Below are 20,601 nucleotides of genomic sequence, written 5' to 3' on the forward strand. Positions count from 1 at the left end.
ACTGTCATCATTGCTTTCACAAGCAATATGTTCCAATTTGTCCCTTGTCACATTTCCCTTTAGTTTCTGTGATCTGTGCTTGTTTCTAAGTTGATATCAATGAAATATTCCTTAGTACTTTTGATTTAAATTTTTTTTTTTATTTTGACACGTGTTTTCAAACATCAAGGTCAGATTTCAATAAAATAACAAGTGAAAACGTAACATTGCATTGCAACTCGCAATTTCGCAATATTGATGAGGAGATTCCATTGGAAAGTCTATATTCATTCCTAGGATTCCCCTAACACCATCAAATTCAAGAGAATTCAAGAGAGTGCAGTTTCCCATCTCATGCTTAGGGACCACGGTTTAAAATAGCGTGGTTGCATAGAGCCTGCAACGGGCAACCGCGTGCGCAGCTGCTCATACTAATTTTCGATACAAAAGCAAGTGTTGGCGCCCTCACGAGTTTTAGCGGAGTTCCATATGGTAGCGGGAGTAGACTTAATGGAAATCTATGCTTCTCCGACGACCAGTTGTATGTGGAATGCTCCAGAGTATGCGCACACAATAGCCTGGTGATTTTAGCACCTGAAGGAAAAACAAAAAAACATTGTTTACAAAGAAATCTGCGGCAGGTGTAGTGTTTTAATTTTGTTTTAGAAAGATCTCATAATTTTGTAAGTATTCAAATATTTAAACATAATGATGTGTAGATTTTATATCAAAAAATATAATCATTTAACAAAATTAATTTTCTAAGGATATTTTAATTCTATTAGAACCATAGAATTATCACTTCACGGGATTTATTGCAACAATATCTATTTTAACGGTAAATAAAATATTTACCCTCCCGACGTTTCTATTAGAACCATTTTCCACTTCATCGCAGTAGAAGTCGCGGGCAAAAAGCTAGTATGAAATATGTAGTATTGCCCGCGGCTTCACCCGCTTGAAATTTAGTTTGTCACAGATCGTCATAAATTATAGCCTATACATTGTTATTCTGGTCGACGCCAGGGATGGATAAGCGTCGCTGTCGCTGGCGACAGGGTCTTCTGGTTCAGGGTTCATGGCGTAGGTCTCAGGCAAAATGAAATCCACTCGTAGAAATTAATAAACTCAGTGTATTCACGAAAATAATTACACACAGCACTAGAGTCGTATCGGAACTGAGTGAACCAAAGGTCTTGTGATAGGAACGTCCGACCCGAGTGATAGTTGAACACAGACTGCCTAGTACTGCTGTACTGTACTGTAAAGTTTCATCAAAATCTGTTCAGTAGTTTTTGCGTGAAAGTGTAACAAACATCCAGACATCCACACAAACTTTCGTATTTATAATATTAGTAAGACTAGTAAAAAGTAAGATAGTAAGATGAATTATTTTTGTTATTTGTTTACTTATAATAATATTTATTTATTTATTTCTTAGCTCTGTCTGATAATGGATCTGGAGGAGATGCAATAAAACTCAGTAAAAACTCAGTAAAACTCATTTATTTCTGTAAGTAGGTTTTAAAAAAGCACTTTTACACGTCCCAGTATTAACCCTACCACTGCTTCAGGACAAATAATGGCCACCTCCGTAACAAAACAATAGAACCCTATGGAGTTTGGGCTTGTGTGATTCGCCTTGACGAATATTTCGTATCCAGGGTCCGATGATGGAGCTGTAAGGGGGCAGAATTTTTTTTTCACTATGTGACTGTCTTTATTTTGTACTTAATATATTTTACATATTATACCTATTCGTGTTTCATTATTCGTATCCAGGGTCCGATGATGGAGCTGTAAGGGGGCAGATTTATTTTTCACTATGTGACTGTCTTTATTTTGTACTTAATATATATTTTACATAATATTATACCCATTCGTGTTTCATTATGAATCGAAATATAAAAGACTTAATAAACTCTATTAAAAATTTAAATTAATTAATCAAGTTTGAATACCTCATTCTACCTTAAAATTAATAACTTAAATCAAGTCTTAATACGGTCACGGCTCAAGATTTTTTTGTCCATTTCAGCGTTCTTTTTACTCTTTTGACGTTGCGTTGACAGCTTTTACCTAAATTCGCGCGGAATATTTTTGTGAAATGGCTCTTAAGGTAAAGATACGCTCTCCTCTTGAAAGCTTGCAGGTCGTAACTGACGGACTAATTAAAACTCTTGCTTTTTGACCCAGGAAACATCCCTATTGCCTTTAACCCGTGAAAAAAAAAATCTAAGTCAACGCAAAAACGCAAAACGCAAAAGTACAACCATTGATACCGCATATTTTGAAACTCGCAACTACACGCAAGGGAAAATACCATAGTTATGACTCGATTGTCGTAATGAACGAACTTTGTAAACCTTGCAGGTTTGTACGGAACCCTCGGTGCGCGAGTCCGACTCGCACTTGGCCGGTTTTTTTAGTTTTAATGTTTGTATTGTACAGATTGGCAGGGCACATAATACGCAGAACTGACGGGCGATGGGGCAGGAAGGTTCTGGAGTGGAGGCCGCGTACCAGTAAACGCAGCGTGGGACGTCCACCATCAAGGTGGACCGATGACATGGCTGACTGGACGCACAACATGGCTGAGATGATGATGATAATGATTGTACAGAATATTTTCTTACTAGGTATTATATTTTGAAACCGACAGACAGCAAGTAGGTAAATGTAGAGTCTGAAGACGTCTAGACTATTTTGAGAAAACATGCTATACCTACCTACTATTACTTTTGTTCCTTACAAGAAGACAATGGACGGACGAACTTTCTTGCTTGATCGATCCTACAATTAGCTGGCATTAATTAAATAACCTTAACAATAGATCGTAAACGATATGAAAGCTACCTTATAATAGTTCTAACTAAAGAAATAATTGGTCTATAGCTAAATTACCTACATTTTTAATAACATACATTTAAAAATAGATTCTTATCCTCGTTTATTTGTATAATTCCTAGGTAATACTATATAGTGCGTGATCCTTAATTTAGTGACTGCATTGCAATGTCAAGGTGTTAATTAAAATGACCGTGGACTTTCAAATATTATTTTAGGTGTAATATGTACGTGATCCATAGCACGCTGTGCAACTTTGAGCTTCTGTATAAGGCCTATAGTGAGAGGCCACGTTTCCGAGCCATAAGTTATCACTGGTAACACACATTGATTGTTGACGACATCGTGAAGGTAGCAGGGAAGCGCTGGATGCAGGCCGCTACCAATCGATCAATGTGGAAAGCATTGGGGGAGGCCTATGTTCGGCAGTGGACGTCCTATGGCTGACATGATGATGATGATGATGATGTACGTGATAGTTAATTTCATATCAGGCTATAAATATTTGTTATAAAATAGCTTTTAATACGAGTGCATAGGATACCGCAGTGTTTAGGTTGATGTGCTGCCTGTACATGATGGTTTTGAGGCTTCTGAAGCTTGACAAATTAGACTCAATATTTTGGTGACCACTGCAATTTAATCATTTGTAATGGTCATGGTAATTCTTCCTTGCGGTTTGGCTAGTAAGGTCATCCATATACATAGTATTTACTAAAAACTATTGCAAAAAAATAGGTACATGCAAAAACCGAACTTGATATAAAAAGTCTACAGTATTATGTCTTCTATGTATATTTGTTTTCCATCTCTCTAGAATCCACCTATCAAGGCAAAAAAATATTTATTATTATCCTTATTATAATAAAAGTGATTTCCTCAAGTATCAATACCACATTGGGGGTTTTATCATGAATCATGACATCCCAAAATAAGCCCATTTTAAACTATGTACAATAAGCCCCATTAATTCACCATCTGTTTGAATAACAAGTTTTTTGTTCTAGAATCATAAGAACGTTCAATAAAATAACATATTACCAAAACCGACAATACCACAATAACTAGGGTAATTCAAGTGCAATCTGTCATTTCAATCTATTCTATTTGTCATTTAGCTTGTTTAATCTGTGCTCAATAAAGTGCACAATATTTAAGCAGGATATGGTTGCACGCGGATTTTTAGAGAGTTAAATCTTTTGGCCAATAGAAAACGTCATAATAGTTATTATATGAACTGGGATTGGTCAATGACTTTTGAAATTAAAATCCGATGGCCTGAAAAAATCGGTTTTCCAACAAACGTCAGTTACGCGCAAGGAGGTTTAGCTATTTATCCATCGAAGTTAATAAGGGAGAAGACATAAGACTAATTTTATTATTTGCCTGCCGCGACCCGGTTTTTACGAACAATGACGATGACGAACGATGAACCAGTAACGAGGAGCACACTTAGCAATGCTTCCAGGTTGCGCCTCGGTATCAATTAAGTAACATTTTTCGTTAAGTTTACTTTATGGCCAACTAAAGGACTTTTGCCGTCTCCATGGACAAACTCGAAGTATGATAACTAGAGTCATTGTCAAAATTTTGCACTGCCATTGCCGCTGGATACCATATATCGCTACTATATTCATAGATAATAGACTTTCAGTTAATCGTCAAAATTGACATTGTTTTTTAAATAACAACAAATGGTATGAATTTTTAAATGTGATATTTTTATAAAGGTAAGTCCCCAAAACAACATTTGATAGCCTATTTTCTTTCGTTGGCATCTAAGTTCCTGTTTTCTACATATATGTTACTACTACCTATTTGATAAGTAACTAAAAACTTTGTCATTTTTTCCGTGTGAACAAAAGCCCTACAATAAATCACCTATTTTTACCTAGTAGGTATACCCTACATATTTATGCTAGACGTGTTGCAAAGACAATAATAATTATTATTAGCATAGCATGCCATACTCGTACCTATGTACACGTGTGGAATGGCTCACATACTACCCGTTCGCGCTAAGTTTGCCGCCATTCTGACCGACCGCACCAACAAACCACACTACCAGTAGTGTCGTGGGGAATATTTTTTCCCTTCTACACTACCAAGCCAGGAGTGTCCTGGGTAATGGGTTATTTATAAGGACCATACATCTTCATTCCCATCGACACTACTCCATAACTAAACGCGCGTCCCCTCCCCCAACCGCGATTCAAGGCAATCGGTTAGTGATTAAACGCAATTAATGTGTCTTATTTTATGCAAATACACAATTCTTATCAATATTAATAAATAAAAAACATTCTAAATAATATAGTTTGTTATAGTTATAGACGTTTCCCTTCGAGTGACGTCATATCGCCAGCGGCAAACTTAAAGCGAATGGATAGTAATTAAGCTGTAAATACCTATACCCTTGAGCCATGTGCGTGTGGACTGAGTTACTTAGGGCTGTTATGGATATTATGTAGTTTCGGTTAAGGATACGGTTACGGATATAGGAATAATATTATACCGGTTTCGGTTACGGATATTTTTTTCGGTTCATTCATGGCCGCACACTTTACATCGAATAAATAATATAAATTTATACTAGATGGCATTATAAAGGTAAATCAGACTGTTTTGCCTTTACATATAATGCTATACAAAAACAATTAAAACTGCCTACATCCGAAACTTTTAAATCGGTTACGGTTTCGGATAACCGAAAGTTTCGGTTACGGATATCCCTGGACAGAGTGATCTTTTCAAAAAACTCATCCAACACAACCAAATTTTGAGAGGATTTAGGATATAACTGTGAAAACTTCATAGTAAGGTATTCAATTTGTGAAACCTAAACATCGAAAGCTATAACAGCGCAGTTCTTTCACAATTATTCAAGTTTTATTTATTCATTCATTCATTTAATTTAAAGCAAGAAGTTATGAAGAAACAAATTTTATGGCTTAACTGCTCTAACTTGCTCAAAACTAAACAAATGTACATTATAGAGCTGCTTCAATAAAACAAGGAGGTATGAATTTTTTAATATTTTTATTTTTTTTTGGCAGCCTTTACTAGGCAGATTCAGTGGAGAACCTTCTGTTCTCTATTAAACAAAATCTTTTAATTAATATTATACACACTGATTGCTTCCCTTCTTGCCAGTCTGGTGAATGCATGCGCATTAAGTAAATCAAATAAATTGTTAAAATGCTCCAGAAAAGTGGCTGTTGCAACAGATCCTGCAGGCAGCTCATCTTAAACAATATTACAAGTTTTAGTTAAGTAATCAGATATTTTGACAGCATTTCTTAAAATAAAGAAAAGGGAGAAGAAACTAAGAAGATAATAATTTGATAGATAATTTATCCAAACAATATATTGGGCACTAGCGGCCGCCCGCGACTTTGTAGGTATGCGTGGATCCTGTTTTACCCCTATAGCCTATAATGTTATTCTGTGTTATAAAAAATAATACTGTATGGTTTCATTAAAATCCGTTCAGTAGTTTTTGCGTGAAAGAGTAACAAACTCAAACATCCATACGGACATCCAGACATCCAAACTTTCGCATTTATAATATTAGTAGGATGTTATTATGACGTTTATACAATAATACTATAAAGTTTCAACAAAATCCCTTCAGTAGTTTTTGCGTGAAAGAGTAACATTCATAATACTCTTTTAATTTAATTTTAATTTGTACACCGCAAAGGTAAGACATGTTGATACCATTTTAAATGCTGACTTAACACCTTATGTAGGTACCTACACATGTTTGAACAAATAAATGTATCTTTATCTTTATACTCGCATAAACATACATTCACACACACTTTCGCATTTAAATAATATTATGTAGGATATTAAACCTTGGATTCCAGAGAAATTATTGTATTTCCCCGCAAAGAGGTTTCCTGTTTCAATATATGACAAAGCTCCTGAAATTGGCCTTTGTTAAGCCTGTAACGTTGCCTGAACAGAAGCTCTGGCATGTCTTCAAAATTTTCTTCATATATTCTGGCTAATTCTCGCATTTTCCGCCTTCTCCGCAATTCTTCCCAGTGGGCAGCCCACAAGAAATGTAAAGTATTCATTTCGTTAGATTTTGTATCAAATAGTAGGATAGGGCTATTTGAAAAATAGCATCTGACAGTTTTGGTGGTAAAAAAAATATGATAGAAATAAAACCTTGACATTGGCAGCGGGGCGCCACCGTCAATACCGGATCGCTGGTTCCGATTTTTTGCCATGTTGGAAACTATATAGTTGAACGACGGTAGCGCCCCCTTATCAATGAGTTTGGTGGGACAGTTCAGTTTAGGCATAGAGTTTAGGTCATCTTTAAGATGTTTTTATATGTCATTGGATTGGAGGGAGGAATGATTGATGAAAGTTTACATTAGAGCTATAAAATAATAATTTAGTTATGTAAAGACAGCCTAATATAAGTCCCTCTGTTAAAATTACATAATATATTTACTTTAATGAAGACATTTATAATATACTAATATTATAAAGCTGAAGAGTTTGTTTGTTTGGTTGAACGCGCTAATCTCAGGAACTACTGGACCGATTTGAAAAATTCTTTTTGTGTTGGATAGCCCGTTAGTTCCTGAAGGCTTTAGGCTATTTATCATCACGCTAAGACCAATAGGAGCGGAGCACCAATCAAGAATATTTCAAATCAATGATTTTTTACCTTTTGAGAGCTGATGCTGCGTAAACGGTTAAAGTTTCGCAAAAATCATGTATGACAGGATTGTTCCCCTTTAAAAGCTCTTTAAAAAAGTCCGCGGTAGCATATGTCTATCTTTTAAGGTTGGCTCATAGTAACCATTTTTATGCAAAAAAAATCTGTTTTAAAATAATGCATTACTTGCGAAGGTGTTTTTATAAACATGATATTAATCCTTATCCAAATAAATAAATTATTCACCACAAGTATTTAATTTTAAACATTCTTGCCCTTTACACCATTCGATTTCAATAAATATCTTAGGAGATATCCCAGTTTTAAAATCACATCGCAGCAAAATAATGATCAAGTAGGTACTACGCGCGCTACTGATGGATCAATGCACAGCCTAAACCGCTGATCGTAAAGACCTGAAACTTGGACGGTGTGTTCTTTGTATGACGTAAGCATCTGATAAGAAAGGATTTTCCAAAATTCTACCCCTAAGGAGGTAAAAAGGAGGGGCAAAGTTTGTATGAAATAACGAGATTCCTTCGTCCAATCTACTTAAAATTTTGCATAAGCATTCTATAACAGAATTAATGGAAGACGTGTTTCGTATTTTAGTGAAATGCACCCCCTAACTATGTTAAAAAGGGGTAGAAAGTTATTTTAGTGGTGATTTGCTTCAAAGTTGATATTAATTACTCATTAGTGCATTTTTTTTACAATCATGACGTCATGTTAACGACTACCATACTCTAGGGGCCTCCACTTAACCTCGGAGTGGGTGCCCGCTGCGTGCGCTCGCCCAACAATGCATAGTAATGCATGAAAGTCATGCCGCGGGCACCTGCTTGCGCTGTATACATAAACTCATTTTCGCGCGAGAGTTTTGGCGGAGGCCCTTGAGGTAGTGGGAGTAGTCTTGAGGAAAAGCTCCTTCTCCCACGGCCAGTGGCATGCTGGAAGCTTGGTGATTCTAGCACCCGTAGGAATAAAAAAAAAGTTTACCAATAATACTGCGGTAGGTGTAGTTTTCGATTTCGTTGTAAAAAAATAATACCACCGAGTAACTTTCACCGGATCAAAGGCCGAGCTGCATATTCATAAAATATAAGAAAAAAATATTTTCATGTTTATTTAACCTGATTTTTATATTTTAAAAGTATTTAAACATTTAGATAATAACGTTAAAACATTTAAAAATAATCGTATGAGAACGTTTTCGACTTCTCCACGGACGAAGTCGCGGGCAAAAGCTATTTGTAAAATAATTAGACTAAATTATTAAAAGTGCCTACCCAAAGTCATTATTCCACGCGGACGAAGTCGCGGGCACAGCTAGTTTAATAAATAACACTGTGATTAAATCTGGATTTATCTGTAATTTACTATAAAGTGAATTTTAAAAACAAACTAATACAAAAACCATAAAGAAAATCGTATCATTTTCGGTCTTATTTAAAACATTACACTAATTGTCAAAAATGACAAATAAAAAAAACTATACGAATTCGAGCTAATTATTTTCATTGTAAATGGTTAAATCTTTAAATGGTTTTCAGATTATGCACCAAATCAAATGAACACAGTAAATAATGACAATAATTTAATCTAGGTGGAGAGATGTGGGTGTGCGAGGGAAGGGGTCAATCTTAATGTTAGATTTTATCAAATACTCAATACTCAATACGTTTATTGCTTCCATAATAGTAATATAGGTGTTACAATGTGATAATACAGTTAAAAACTGTTGTAAAGCCTTTGAAAATGACGAAAAGAGATATTAGCCCAGACCAACATTTATCGTGCCTTTCTAAGCATGGGTTATAATACTTATACTAGCTTTCCGCCCGCGGCTTCGCCCGCGTGGAATTTTGTCTGTCACCGAAATACATTACCGTGCGCGTCCCTGTTTCAAAAACCGGGATAAAAACTATCTATGTCCTTTCCCGGGAGTTAAACTATCTCTATGCCAAATTTCATCAAAATCGGTTGAAAGCAAGACAGACAGATTCCTTTTGCATTTATAATATTGGTATGGGTAGTATAAATTTATAGCAGTAAAACTAAGACACAAATCATTTTAGGCACTCTTACACAATTACGACAGCTTCTAGCTGCAACTGCATACTGACAACTGTTTTCTACATACACACATACACGGTACTGCTCGAGCAGTTGTGACTACTTCGGCACGGTGAAATTTCAGTTGCCAGGTATATTTTATACTGACTGCTCGAGCAAATATTACAAAGTAGCAGTGGTTCCTCTTCCTCAAAATCAATGTTGCTACTGATTTGAATGAAAATGAAATTGTGACCTGTTGAGCAGTTTCACTACCAACTACTCCAGCAGTTACCTATCAATGGTAGATTCAAGCTGTTGACTGGCTGCAAAAGCGGTCCGTGCCTTTATGTTGACCACTGGCTAATTGCTCGAACTGTCCGTGTATGGCGGGCCCAAACAGACTAATTTTTGCGCATGATAATTTATTATATGAAAGTTCTGTAGCTCTACCATAAGTTTAACCTTACCAAGTGCGTACAAAATGTATGGCAGATTGCACAGCGCCCCTAGCGGTGAACGGCAGAAGTTTGTGTAAGTTACAGTTAGTAGCAGCTAGTGGTAAAGTTTTTTTGCAGTTTTACAAAACACTCCATCCACTATGTCATCCACTCCATCCAGTAGGTACCTATCCATATTTCTGCTTACAAATCCAGACATAAGTGTAATAAGTTATATTATGGTAAATTTATGTTCAAATTTAAGCAAAAAGCATTCTGTGTTTATAAAATATGTTTATTTGCACCTAGTTTATCAATCACCATGTTATTTCCATGCTTTCTATCCAGTCGACTGCTCTAACGACAAGGGTGGGCAGTCGTTGAGATGACAGCGCGAAAATCGTCGGCATCCACTAATTATGACCCTTATGTACCACTATATTGACAAAGTTCTCCGTCTTCGTACGCGATATTGGAAATTTGGCATCTACCATCGGCTGATCTGACATTAGGCGTAGTCTGGCTTTGATATTCAATTTTCAACTGTATTACCTTGACAATCAGTTCAAAATTGATTACTAGAAAATTATTTGACAGACGATTTCTACTCTCGACAAATGCATTTGAATTAGCCCACTTCACTTCTTGGCTTTGTTTGTAATTTGACGCACTAATTGGCGCTTGAATATTTAAAGAATTACTTTTGTTTTCTTTCTGAATCCTAGTTCTCATGGTAATTACCTGCTTAGGCGATATTCACAATACTGAGCCGATAACATTCCAATCTATATCTGGAGGTCTATCGGTATAAGTTAATAAACGTGTGTGTGCTAAATTAATTTCAAATACAGTCCAAAGGGAAGGTAGGATGTTCAAAAAGATAGAAGTATGCGATTAATTAACTTATTTAGCATGATTAAAAGGGACTTGAACATAGAGCTCTACATTCAATTATGCTATGCTATGCTATATGAAAAAAGGAAGGCTTTCAGAAACAGCACATATTTACAGCGAGGGTTCTCAAATATACCATATTCTCTGTTTCACTGTGGTTTCACCTATGCTTAGTTAAACCTATTAAGAAGCAACCTAAACTGCATCTCATTTAACATCAGGTGTGATTGCAGTCACATACCTGCTCTGTGCTGCAATGCATAAAAAACAGTATCTCCACGGTTATTTTCAGATAATTACTTAAATTATAACATCCTGCAACCATTTATTCACTAAAACAGCTGGCAAATCATATAACAACAGGAACTACATATTTGCCTTTGACAATACAGTAAATAAGTTTAAAAGATTATTATCTTTTGTTTTAATTAATCGGCCGTTTGGTGTAGTGGTTCAGAACGGACTACTATGCCGAGAGGTCCCGGGTTCGATTCCCGGCCGGGCAGAAATTGAAATGATGAATTTTAATTTCTGTGACGGGTCTGGGTGTTACTATGTATAATATGTATGTATTTAAAAAAAAAGTATATAAGTAGTATATCCGTTAAGCTAGCACCCATAACACAAGCATATTAATTGCTTACTTTGGGGCTAGATGGCGCTGTGTGAGATTGTCCAAAGATATTTATTATTTATTTATTATTTAATTGTCACATTGGCATTCTTAGGACGATATTAGCGAACTATATTCGAATTACCGGCCGATTGTCTTCATTAGGAAGCAAGGAAGCCGGCATTAGCGTAAAGAGCACGCGATGCTAAAATAACTGAATATTGCTTCGATAACATAACTCAATTGCGAATTAAGTACTTTGCATTGTAATTATACGCATATAAATTACTTTTTAAAGTCTACATAAAGAATCTCATTATAAACAGGAATTTGTTTGTTTAGTAGTTTAGCCCACACTTAAACCAATTTTAATGAACACCGATTGAATTACAAACATATAGATTTGATCTTATAAAGGGAGTTAAATATAGAGAGGCTATTCTTTATTTATGATTTTGTTAAGTAAATAAAAAAAAGATAAAAAATCTTTTAGAATTGCTTACACATTTTGCAGATATAATTTTAATAAAAGGCTTTCTGTAACTTCCAAAATTACACGGGCATAGTCGCAGACATAAACTAGTGTCCTTGTTATCGTTGTAGACACGTGTACATTTTTTACAGGGTAGAAGTGCAATGAAAATTGCTTCCGTTCTAATATGTACTCTGTCCTTATACATGCTGTTTTAAAACAGTCTTCTTTAAATAGCATTTTTTCAGCTAAACAGAAAAATTCGGAAAATTCGTGAAAATTAAAAGTAAAAGTATATTTATTATAGTATTATAGTAAAAGTAGGTATACGTTAAATCAACATGCCAAAAACGATTGCTGGCGTATTTCTATAAATTGTACTACAAGTAACTATTGTTACATAAGTTAGTCTACTTAAACCGAAGTACTTAGGGTCTGCTCCAGATATTATTACCGCGATTATAATAAGATGTCGACCAGTTGACCATGACCACTGGATTCGTGCCGAAACTGACCCAGTGATCACTTTCCTTTTTTTATTTTTTTACGGTAAACACGATTGTATAACTTCTATTACAATCTTAGTTCAAACAATACCTATCGTCCCACTAATGCTAGACTTGATAATAAGTTGATGAAAGTTCAATCGTAATGATTCACTTCATTTAAATTGGCAAATAGATCCCCTGTGGATATTTGTAACATAAAGGATTTGGCAATGCGCTGCTGACCTTTCAGACTTTACTGTTACACTGACCATTTTGCGGACGACAAAATTAATGCTATTCATTTAAAACTGAATACTTTCTTAATATTAGATGCACCTTCTTATACCAATGGCTGAGTTATGAATTAAATTAAAACATTATTTTGATAGCTTTTTGAGTCGCTAGACCAGCGCGAGAGTTCCGGACTGATATGATATGAACTTTTGGGCAGATACTAATTTTTACGTCAAAGAATGCCTATCTATTTCAGTACATTTAACCGTTGTTTTCTCATCAATAACCTCTACTTAATTTAAGCATATAACTGGGATTGATATGACTATAAATATTAGAATAAATAATATTACCTACTACAAGATCGAATTGTATTTATTTCCATCCACACAGTTTACCCTATGCTTCTTCTACAACCTGCTAACAACTTACCACACTACCTGTAATTATTGTAAAAATACCAAGCAAATGGATGACCGATGCATAATTTACCGTCACAACGGAGCGAAACAAATCATTAGATCCTACACCTCATTACTGGTCAGTGTAGGTCTAATTACACCATAGAGGTAACAATTTGTCCGTCGCAAGTGGGACATGAAAAAATACCTTATCATCAGCCGCCATTACTGGCAAGGTAATGATACGCGTTTGACAGATTTCACTGTTATGGGTCTTGAGTGTGAAAACTTTAGTGTCCATTTACTCGTACTTTCATGTAAGCCGCAAATCAGTCAATACTTTTTCTATATCACCTGTAATAGGATACATTGGATACTGGTCTACACTAAAACGTTTTTTAAATATTCTCGTAATCTGTGACCATATACTTTCATAAGCTTCTACACCGCAAATCTGTCATCAATTATTTTATGATTCACTTGTGATGAAGCGCATTACTTGCAATTAACACAAAATCTTTAAAGTTAAAGATTTTATTTAGTATTTAGGAAATTTCCACGGCGCTTACGTGTACACGTCTCAAATACAACTGGGCTAGTGCTGAGAAGAAGTGGCGGAAGTAACTCCTTCACCTTTGTCATCCTGTTTCGTGTTTTAAATAACTCTTTGATGATTAAGTTATAGAGGTTAACTAATATTAAGTAAACGCCTAAAAACTAATTAAAGCTCCAAAAAACTGATAAAAAGTACTTCTATGGATGTTTGAAGATGCTCTATAGCCTATCACTACGAGTTTCGCGTAGGTACCTACAGAGTAACAGACTAAACTAAGCGTGGTTTTCGAAAAACTATAGCAGTTAAACGACACTTCAAACAAGTTATGTCACAAGAGAAAAGCGTTATTGACTTTACATGCTAGTCCATGTTTACACTTGCACATCACTAACACAACAACATGCATCATAATGTTCCGCCAGTTTAAGAAGAAAAACATGTGAATCAATATTGAAACAATTTATTTATAATAGAATACGTGTTACAATTACTAGTTATTAGTGTTTGTAAACAATACTACACATGAGTACTATTTTTATCGTGGAAATTTTCTATTTACAACTGTATGTCCCCTAGATCTAATAGAATGAAAATAAAGTAACTATTTACCTACTTAAGAACGTCATAACAAGTAAACTGAAGACAATAGGTTCGCAAATATCTTTATAAAACTCGTAGCATTCGTAGTAGGTACTTATGATTAATTATGTTTATAGAGTTAATCGTAGCACTCTTTATGTAGAGTTAAACAGGAAAATAGACCACTATATTGACAAAGTTCACCGTCTTCGGACGCGATATTGGAAATTTGGCATCTACTATCTTCAGAATGACTAGCATATTGCTATTGCTAGCATGCCACATCATTTATTTTACAAAAAAACATAACCCTCCTTCTGGCGCAGTCGGGTAAAAAAACTAAAAATATTTTAAATCAGTTTCTCACGTTTGAAACCAAACTTTATATCCGTCTAAGAGCCAAACGTTGTCGCATGCCGCTATTGGGTAAATATTGGCCTATCTAGGTGTGAACACTAAATATTGAAACTAGTATTAATATAACCAACAGCCGTCAGAACTTAGCAATAATGCAGACAGTATAATTCGATATGGATACTTGGACACCAAGATTAGTTTGTAGCCCCAATTACATTACTTATAGTCAACATTTAAACCGAATGGAAGTGTTTCTCAGAAATGCAAGTAGCAACAAGCACTTAAGTGCTTATTTTATACGTATTTGTCCTACACCGCCGACCATATGGACCAACAGGCCTCTGTCTCTACATTATGAAGTAAATACTATGAGTCAAGAACATGCACTAGAAAATAACACGAATTTCTGATGAGTCATCAGAAGACACATTACACAATCTGTGATAAGATACATTGCTTACGAGATAAACTAATTTTGATTTAATCTGGGATGAAAGAAGCAATTGAGCATCTCTACGAATATCGAAAAAATATGTAGTTTAAATTTTCACATTTTTATGACGTGTGTTTCATTAGAAGAGTATGTAAAGGATAGACATTCTTCGGAACTACAGGTAAGTACTTATTTCTTTTATCTTTCACGGTTTGGAAGGTACATTAATCCTTTGATTGACCCAAGAATACTGACTCATCAATTTCTTGCGCTGAAAACCAGTTCTGTGGCTGGGTCAGTGACGGAAGAAACCAGTAAACCTTTTGTTGTTTCAGGAAATTAAAATATTTCAGGAAATATAAAATGTAATGAAGACTCTTGTCATTTAAATAATCATTCTAGTTTATGTATCCTTTTTTCGAATTAGGAAGGCAGAAGAAGGAAGGAAAAGCTAAGTTTTATTGTCAACTTATGAAAAAATGTAGAGCCCGGGCGAAGCTGGGGCCAGCCGGCGATAAATAACCCTACATTATTAATGAATAAAATTAGTTTATAGCTCTACGTATTTTCCTGTTTCCTTGTGATTTGACACCACATTAAGTAGGTACCTATTCTCAGTATACTTACGTGTTTCAATAATTTTTAACATCATATTTCTTCTAGAAGTAGGATGTAATATTATTATTTTTTTGCCTTATTTGAATTTATTGAGGATGTAAAAATACGTTTTCTTTTGAATATTATTCAAGGGATATTCGCACGTGTCTTCGTAATTAATTTCCTTGTAGCATTATTTTAATGTTACGTGCAGCCGCGGTACCGACTTACTATTTTGTTTTTCATTCATAACCACTATTGTCAAAGGCAAGCTAATTGTTTTGAATCTTTACCAGTGTAATATTGTTTTATAAGCCGCACGCTGGGCACATGCCATTACATAATCGAAGTAAAGTTGCTCACAATGGCGGACTTATAAACATTCTTGTGTTTACAAATTGTTACAATTCGCTCGTTGCAGCGTCCGATATGATGTGATTGTGTTAATTACGCAGAATTTTCTTTGTTGCAACACTCGTTATCGCATTTCCTGGCAAGTTCTCGTTTCAATCATCTTGAACGGCTTTTAACGATGCTTTCGAGTCTGTTCAATAATGCATCGATCAATTCAAAATTTACAGCTAATATCGTTCTGTTTTTGTTTCGATACCGGTAAAATTGAATCTTAATGTAGGATTTGAACTATTGGCCGAGCATTGACTTGAATTTTTATACAATTCCCTGTAATATTTGCTGAAAAACAGCGTCGTGGCATACTTTGAACTTTACTTTTTTTTGTTACGACTAATGATGAGTCACGGACCTTTATAGTACAGTTCAAACTACTTACTTTTTGTATTTAAACTATAATGAGGTTCTTTTTTTGTAATTTTCTTTTCTTTTTTGTATGCCAAATAAAGATAATTATTTTATTCTAACACTACATGTTCTAGAACCAAATAAGTAGGTATGTACTAAATATTTAAAAAAGGTTGATTGTATTAATATTGCAAATCAATTGGCTTTTAAAAGGTCTGTCGTCAGTTCTCTGTGCTTAATAACTTCTCTATTCTGTTGAAAATAAATTGCATTTATCAAGCTGTGTTAGACTTGAAATTTATTTATATTGGCTCTACATGGGTCTTCTTTTCACAATCAGTTGGCAGAACGAATGCTATACCTGTTCGTGCCGTCACTGTCGCAAGCGTAACTAAATATCTGACCACGGCAATAGGACAACTTTGTGGATTTTAATTCGTAATTTATAGCTTTAAATATTCATATGCAGATTGCAATCCAGATGCTGACTTTCAATTATTTTAATACTAAATAACATAAGACTCTACATTTAGAAATTTTAATTAATTAAATTGTTGGCAGCGTGGGTAGTATTACATTTTGTTTTTACAATTAAAATTATAGAAAACATTGTTTTATATATTCTTGAATCTTTTTCTGCTTTGACTATTTAATAGGTAAAGTACAAATATAAGATAATAAATAGTAGAGACACGATGCATTATGAATTAATTAAAAATATTCTTACTTCTACATTACAAAGTTTTATCAAGTGTTACGTTGTAAAGAGTAGTGTAATCTCGTAGAGAACTTTAATTTATTCATAAAAATAAATTAACAAGATTTGCATTCGTTAATAAAAACTTTACACCTCATATGTTTACATAAGTGACGTCATTCGTACGTCATAAAATCAAAGTAAAAAAGTTTAAAGCAACTGTAAAGTATTAAACTACACATGACCATGCCTAGTTAAATGCGTATAGGTTCACACTCATACGCAGAAATTAATTAAAATTACGTTTGTTGCTGTTGGGCGGCAATAAAAACTGAAATTGGTAGGATTTAAATTTTAAATAGCAGCTTAAGTTTTAAGTTCTAAATAAGAAAAACCTGAAAATAGCAGGTTATACATTACGCACCTGAAATATCCTACATATTTCAGGTAACTACGTAGGCCTGACTACAAATACGCGTCTATGATTACTTAACAATGATTTCATAATAAAAAATAGCCGCGTACCTACTTCATAATCGCCGCAAATAACGAAACAACCAAGTGAGTACTTTTAAACTTACATACTTGTTTATTCTACTACTTTTCAGATAAGTTCGCGGATTATTGTCGTCGTCAAACTTTACCTATGTAAAAAGTAAACGAAATTGTAATCAAATTCCAACGCCTAACATAACCTTAATTTATGCAGTTACTCATTATGTAAATTGAATTTCTTTAACAACACTGTTTTAGCACTGTGTTGCGGTGAAAAACCACAACAATTTCCCTATTCTAGCGACTCAGTTGAATGCACAACCTTAGTTTCTAACTTAAATTATTGCGATAGCGACTATGATTTCGGTATATGGCGATTAGGCATCTATGTATTGTAGCTTTGTCATAGTAATATCAATAATATCCCAAATGTACGTACCTGCAATAGTTGAAGCCGGCGGCCGGCAAATCGCGTCGTTTCCTAATCAAAACAAATGACAGCTGAGTGAACCGTCCGATTTACCAACGAGATAATAGTTCCAGGGCAACGGACCTCGTTTTAATTGACAAACGCACTTTCACAAGTGATATTTGAAAAGAGAACAGTCAGAATGCGGATTATAAAAAGTTTTGTGAAGTTGCCGTAAACGCTTACGCTGAGTGCGACTGGAAAGGCGCGCGGCCCCTCTAACCTCGCCGTTATTACTGAGTCGAGTTCGCTCGGAGTTCCGGCCGGCCCACCACGTTCGACGGTAACGTATAACAAAACAATCCGAGGGCTCCTTGGGTATCCTCGAGCCAGGATTTTGGTCGTACCGCCATAGAAATAAGGTCGACCCGGGACACATCCTCCTATTAAGTAATTTAGAAACAAGTGGGCGGAGCTCTTGCTGAACGGGTATGAGGTGATAACAGCGTAATTATTACTGTATTACTCCAAAACAGGAACGTGGAAAAATGCTAAGCAGTTTCTTCATTGTTATTGCAGCTCTAGTCATAAAATTGTAACTCTGAGAATGAATTAAATGGATTAGTAGTAGCTGCCTACTTCAATTTACTTTTTGTAGACAGAAAACGGCATTATGTAATCGTAACTAATCGCTTGATTTAACCATTTAATCAGGTTAGGTGTAGGAAATAAATTACGAGTAAGTAAGTAATAAAGTAGGAACACAGTCTGATTTACTCTCCGTGTAAAATTGTGACTTTAATTAAAAATACTATTCAGATTTGTATGTCAAAGCTTTGCGTCTATAAAACCTAAATATTTTATAATAACGTAAAAAATACTCTGGGAATTTATATTTAACTAAAATTACAGCACAGCGACGTCAACAATATACTTTATTATGGAGTGCCCAAATGGTAGCGCATTTTCTTACATAACTTTTCAATTCCTATCATTGGAGGTCCGAAAATATTTCTCATACAATTTGATACCATAATGATCATTCTTCATAAAAAATTTAAAACCTACATATTTAAAAACATAATCATTGATATTCATAATATCACTAATCATACACTTAGTTTTTACTAATATTTGTTTTCATATATTTTTCTATACTAATGATCGAAACTCTTAATCATTCGAATAAATAACTATAATATTCATAAATGTGATGTATCCTAATATTTGTTTTCATAAATTTATTACTCATAAGTGTATTTATCCATATTATTGAAAATCATGATGTCTATATTCGTATTTTAACATTAAATTAATTTGAAATGGTCCAAAACAGGCTATATTTTGTGCCACAAAACTAACGTGACAGAAACGAATCGCTGCAAAACCGACTCCACGTAGTCTTGTCTGCCCTACCCCTAGAGTGTAATTTAAAAGCCGGAGGCGCGGAGGGAGGGCAGCCCTCGCCCGCTGTAACGAGGCTCAGGCGCCCGGGTGAGCTGGAGCGGCTGAGGCTGGTCGCCGAGGCGCCGAAGGCGCCGATGGCGATCCAAAAAGCCGAAGCTGCGGAAGCAAGCGTGGGTGCCTGAACCTCGTTACGCAAGGGCGGAAGGGCTGCACATCCCGCAGCGCCGGAGACGAGGAGATACCAATGCATGCTGCATGCTTGCTTTCATGCTGCATGCTCTGCATGCTTATCTACTCTATTAAATTATATATGTTTTTTTTTAAAGATACGAGTATGTCTGTTATAAAGTAAATTATTCTGAACAACAAAATTATGAGTTGAAGTATGTTCTTAGTAACAACATTATTAATTAAAACAATATGATCAATGAATGTTATGAAGAAAAGAGATCTGAAAATAAAAATTATGTATTTTAAATGGTTCTTGGTAGTAACAGTATTGATAAAAAAATTATGATTACTAACTGTTATGAGCTCCGATGGTAGTAATAAAAATGTATGAATAAAAAAAGTATGAAAAATAAAATTATGAAGAGAGATTATTATGAACACAAATCGGTAGTAAGACAAAGAATAGGGTTTAGAATTTTATGTGAGCCAATATAGAACCGCCCAAATTAACTATGTCGACTCTACAAAACGTTTACTTTTTTTTCTTAATAATCGTAAATTAATAAATAAATTTATTTAGATTCGCAGCTAGTACCTATTAAGTTGAAAAACTTAATATTATTAGCTACCTACCTCTATGAGGTAGCAATGTAACATTCTGAACATCTTGTACCTACTACCCTTTTTGTTGGAACTTATGTATCATTGCGAAGTGAATAAATGAATATGAATATGAATATGAAAATACCTACGATTACTCTCATTTTGTTTTTGTTTTTTACTCTCCCTATATTATTTTGTTTCAGGCGGAAGTAGACCAACGCTGTTGGTAACGGACTGTGCCGATCCGAAGGTCGCTAATTCGAGACCCGTCGACAGCTTGACTAATTTGTTGTGGTAACATATTATGCATAGTACTTATATTTAGCTTACCCTAAATATGCCTGCCTACTCTTTTTAATCTTCTTAATACAAATTAATTTCTGTTCGTTAGTCTTGCTAAAATTCGAGAATGGCTGGACTGATTTGGCTGATTT

At 34.9% G+C, this 20,601-nt stretch overlaps 2 long non-coding RNA genes across 2 annotated transcripts in view; both read right to left on the minus strand.

Moving 5' to 3' along the window:
* Positions 1-18,317, minus strand: part of LOC135074672 (uncharacterized) — a 91,370-nt gene extending 73,053 nt beyond the window's left edge. The window contains exon 1 of the long non-coding RNA XR_010257872.1: positions 18,017-18,317. This is a non-coding gene — a long non-coding RNA (uncharacterized LOC135074672). The remainder of the gene's footprint in view (positions 1-18,016) is intronic.
* LOC135075013 (uncharacterized) lies at positions 5,847-6,870 on the minus strand. Its single transcript, XR_010257939.1, has 2 exons — positions 6,687-6,870; positions 5,847-6,071 (listed from the first exon to the last, which is right to left on the minus strand). It is a non-coding gene; the product is annotated as an uncharacterized LOC135075013 (long non-coding RNA).
* Positions 18,318-20,601: the final 2,284 nt, after the last annotated feature.

Source organism: Ostrinia nubilalis, chromosome 9 (assembly GCF_963855985.1).
Source record: "Ostrinia nubilalis chromosome 9, ilOstNubi1.1, whole genome shotgun sequence".
NCBI classification, from domain to species: Eukaryota; Metazoa; Arthropoda; class Insecta; order Lepidoptera; family Crambidae; genus Ostrinia; species Ostrinia nubilalis.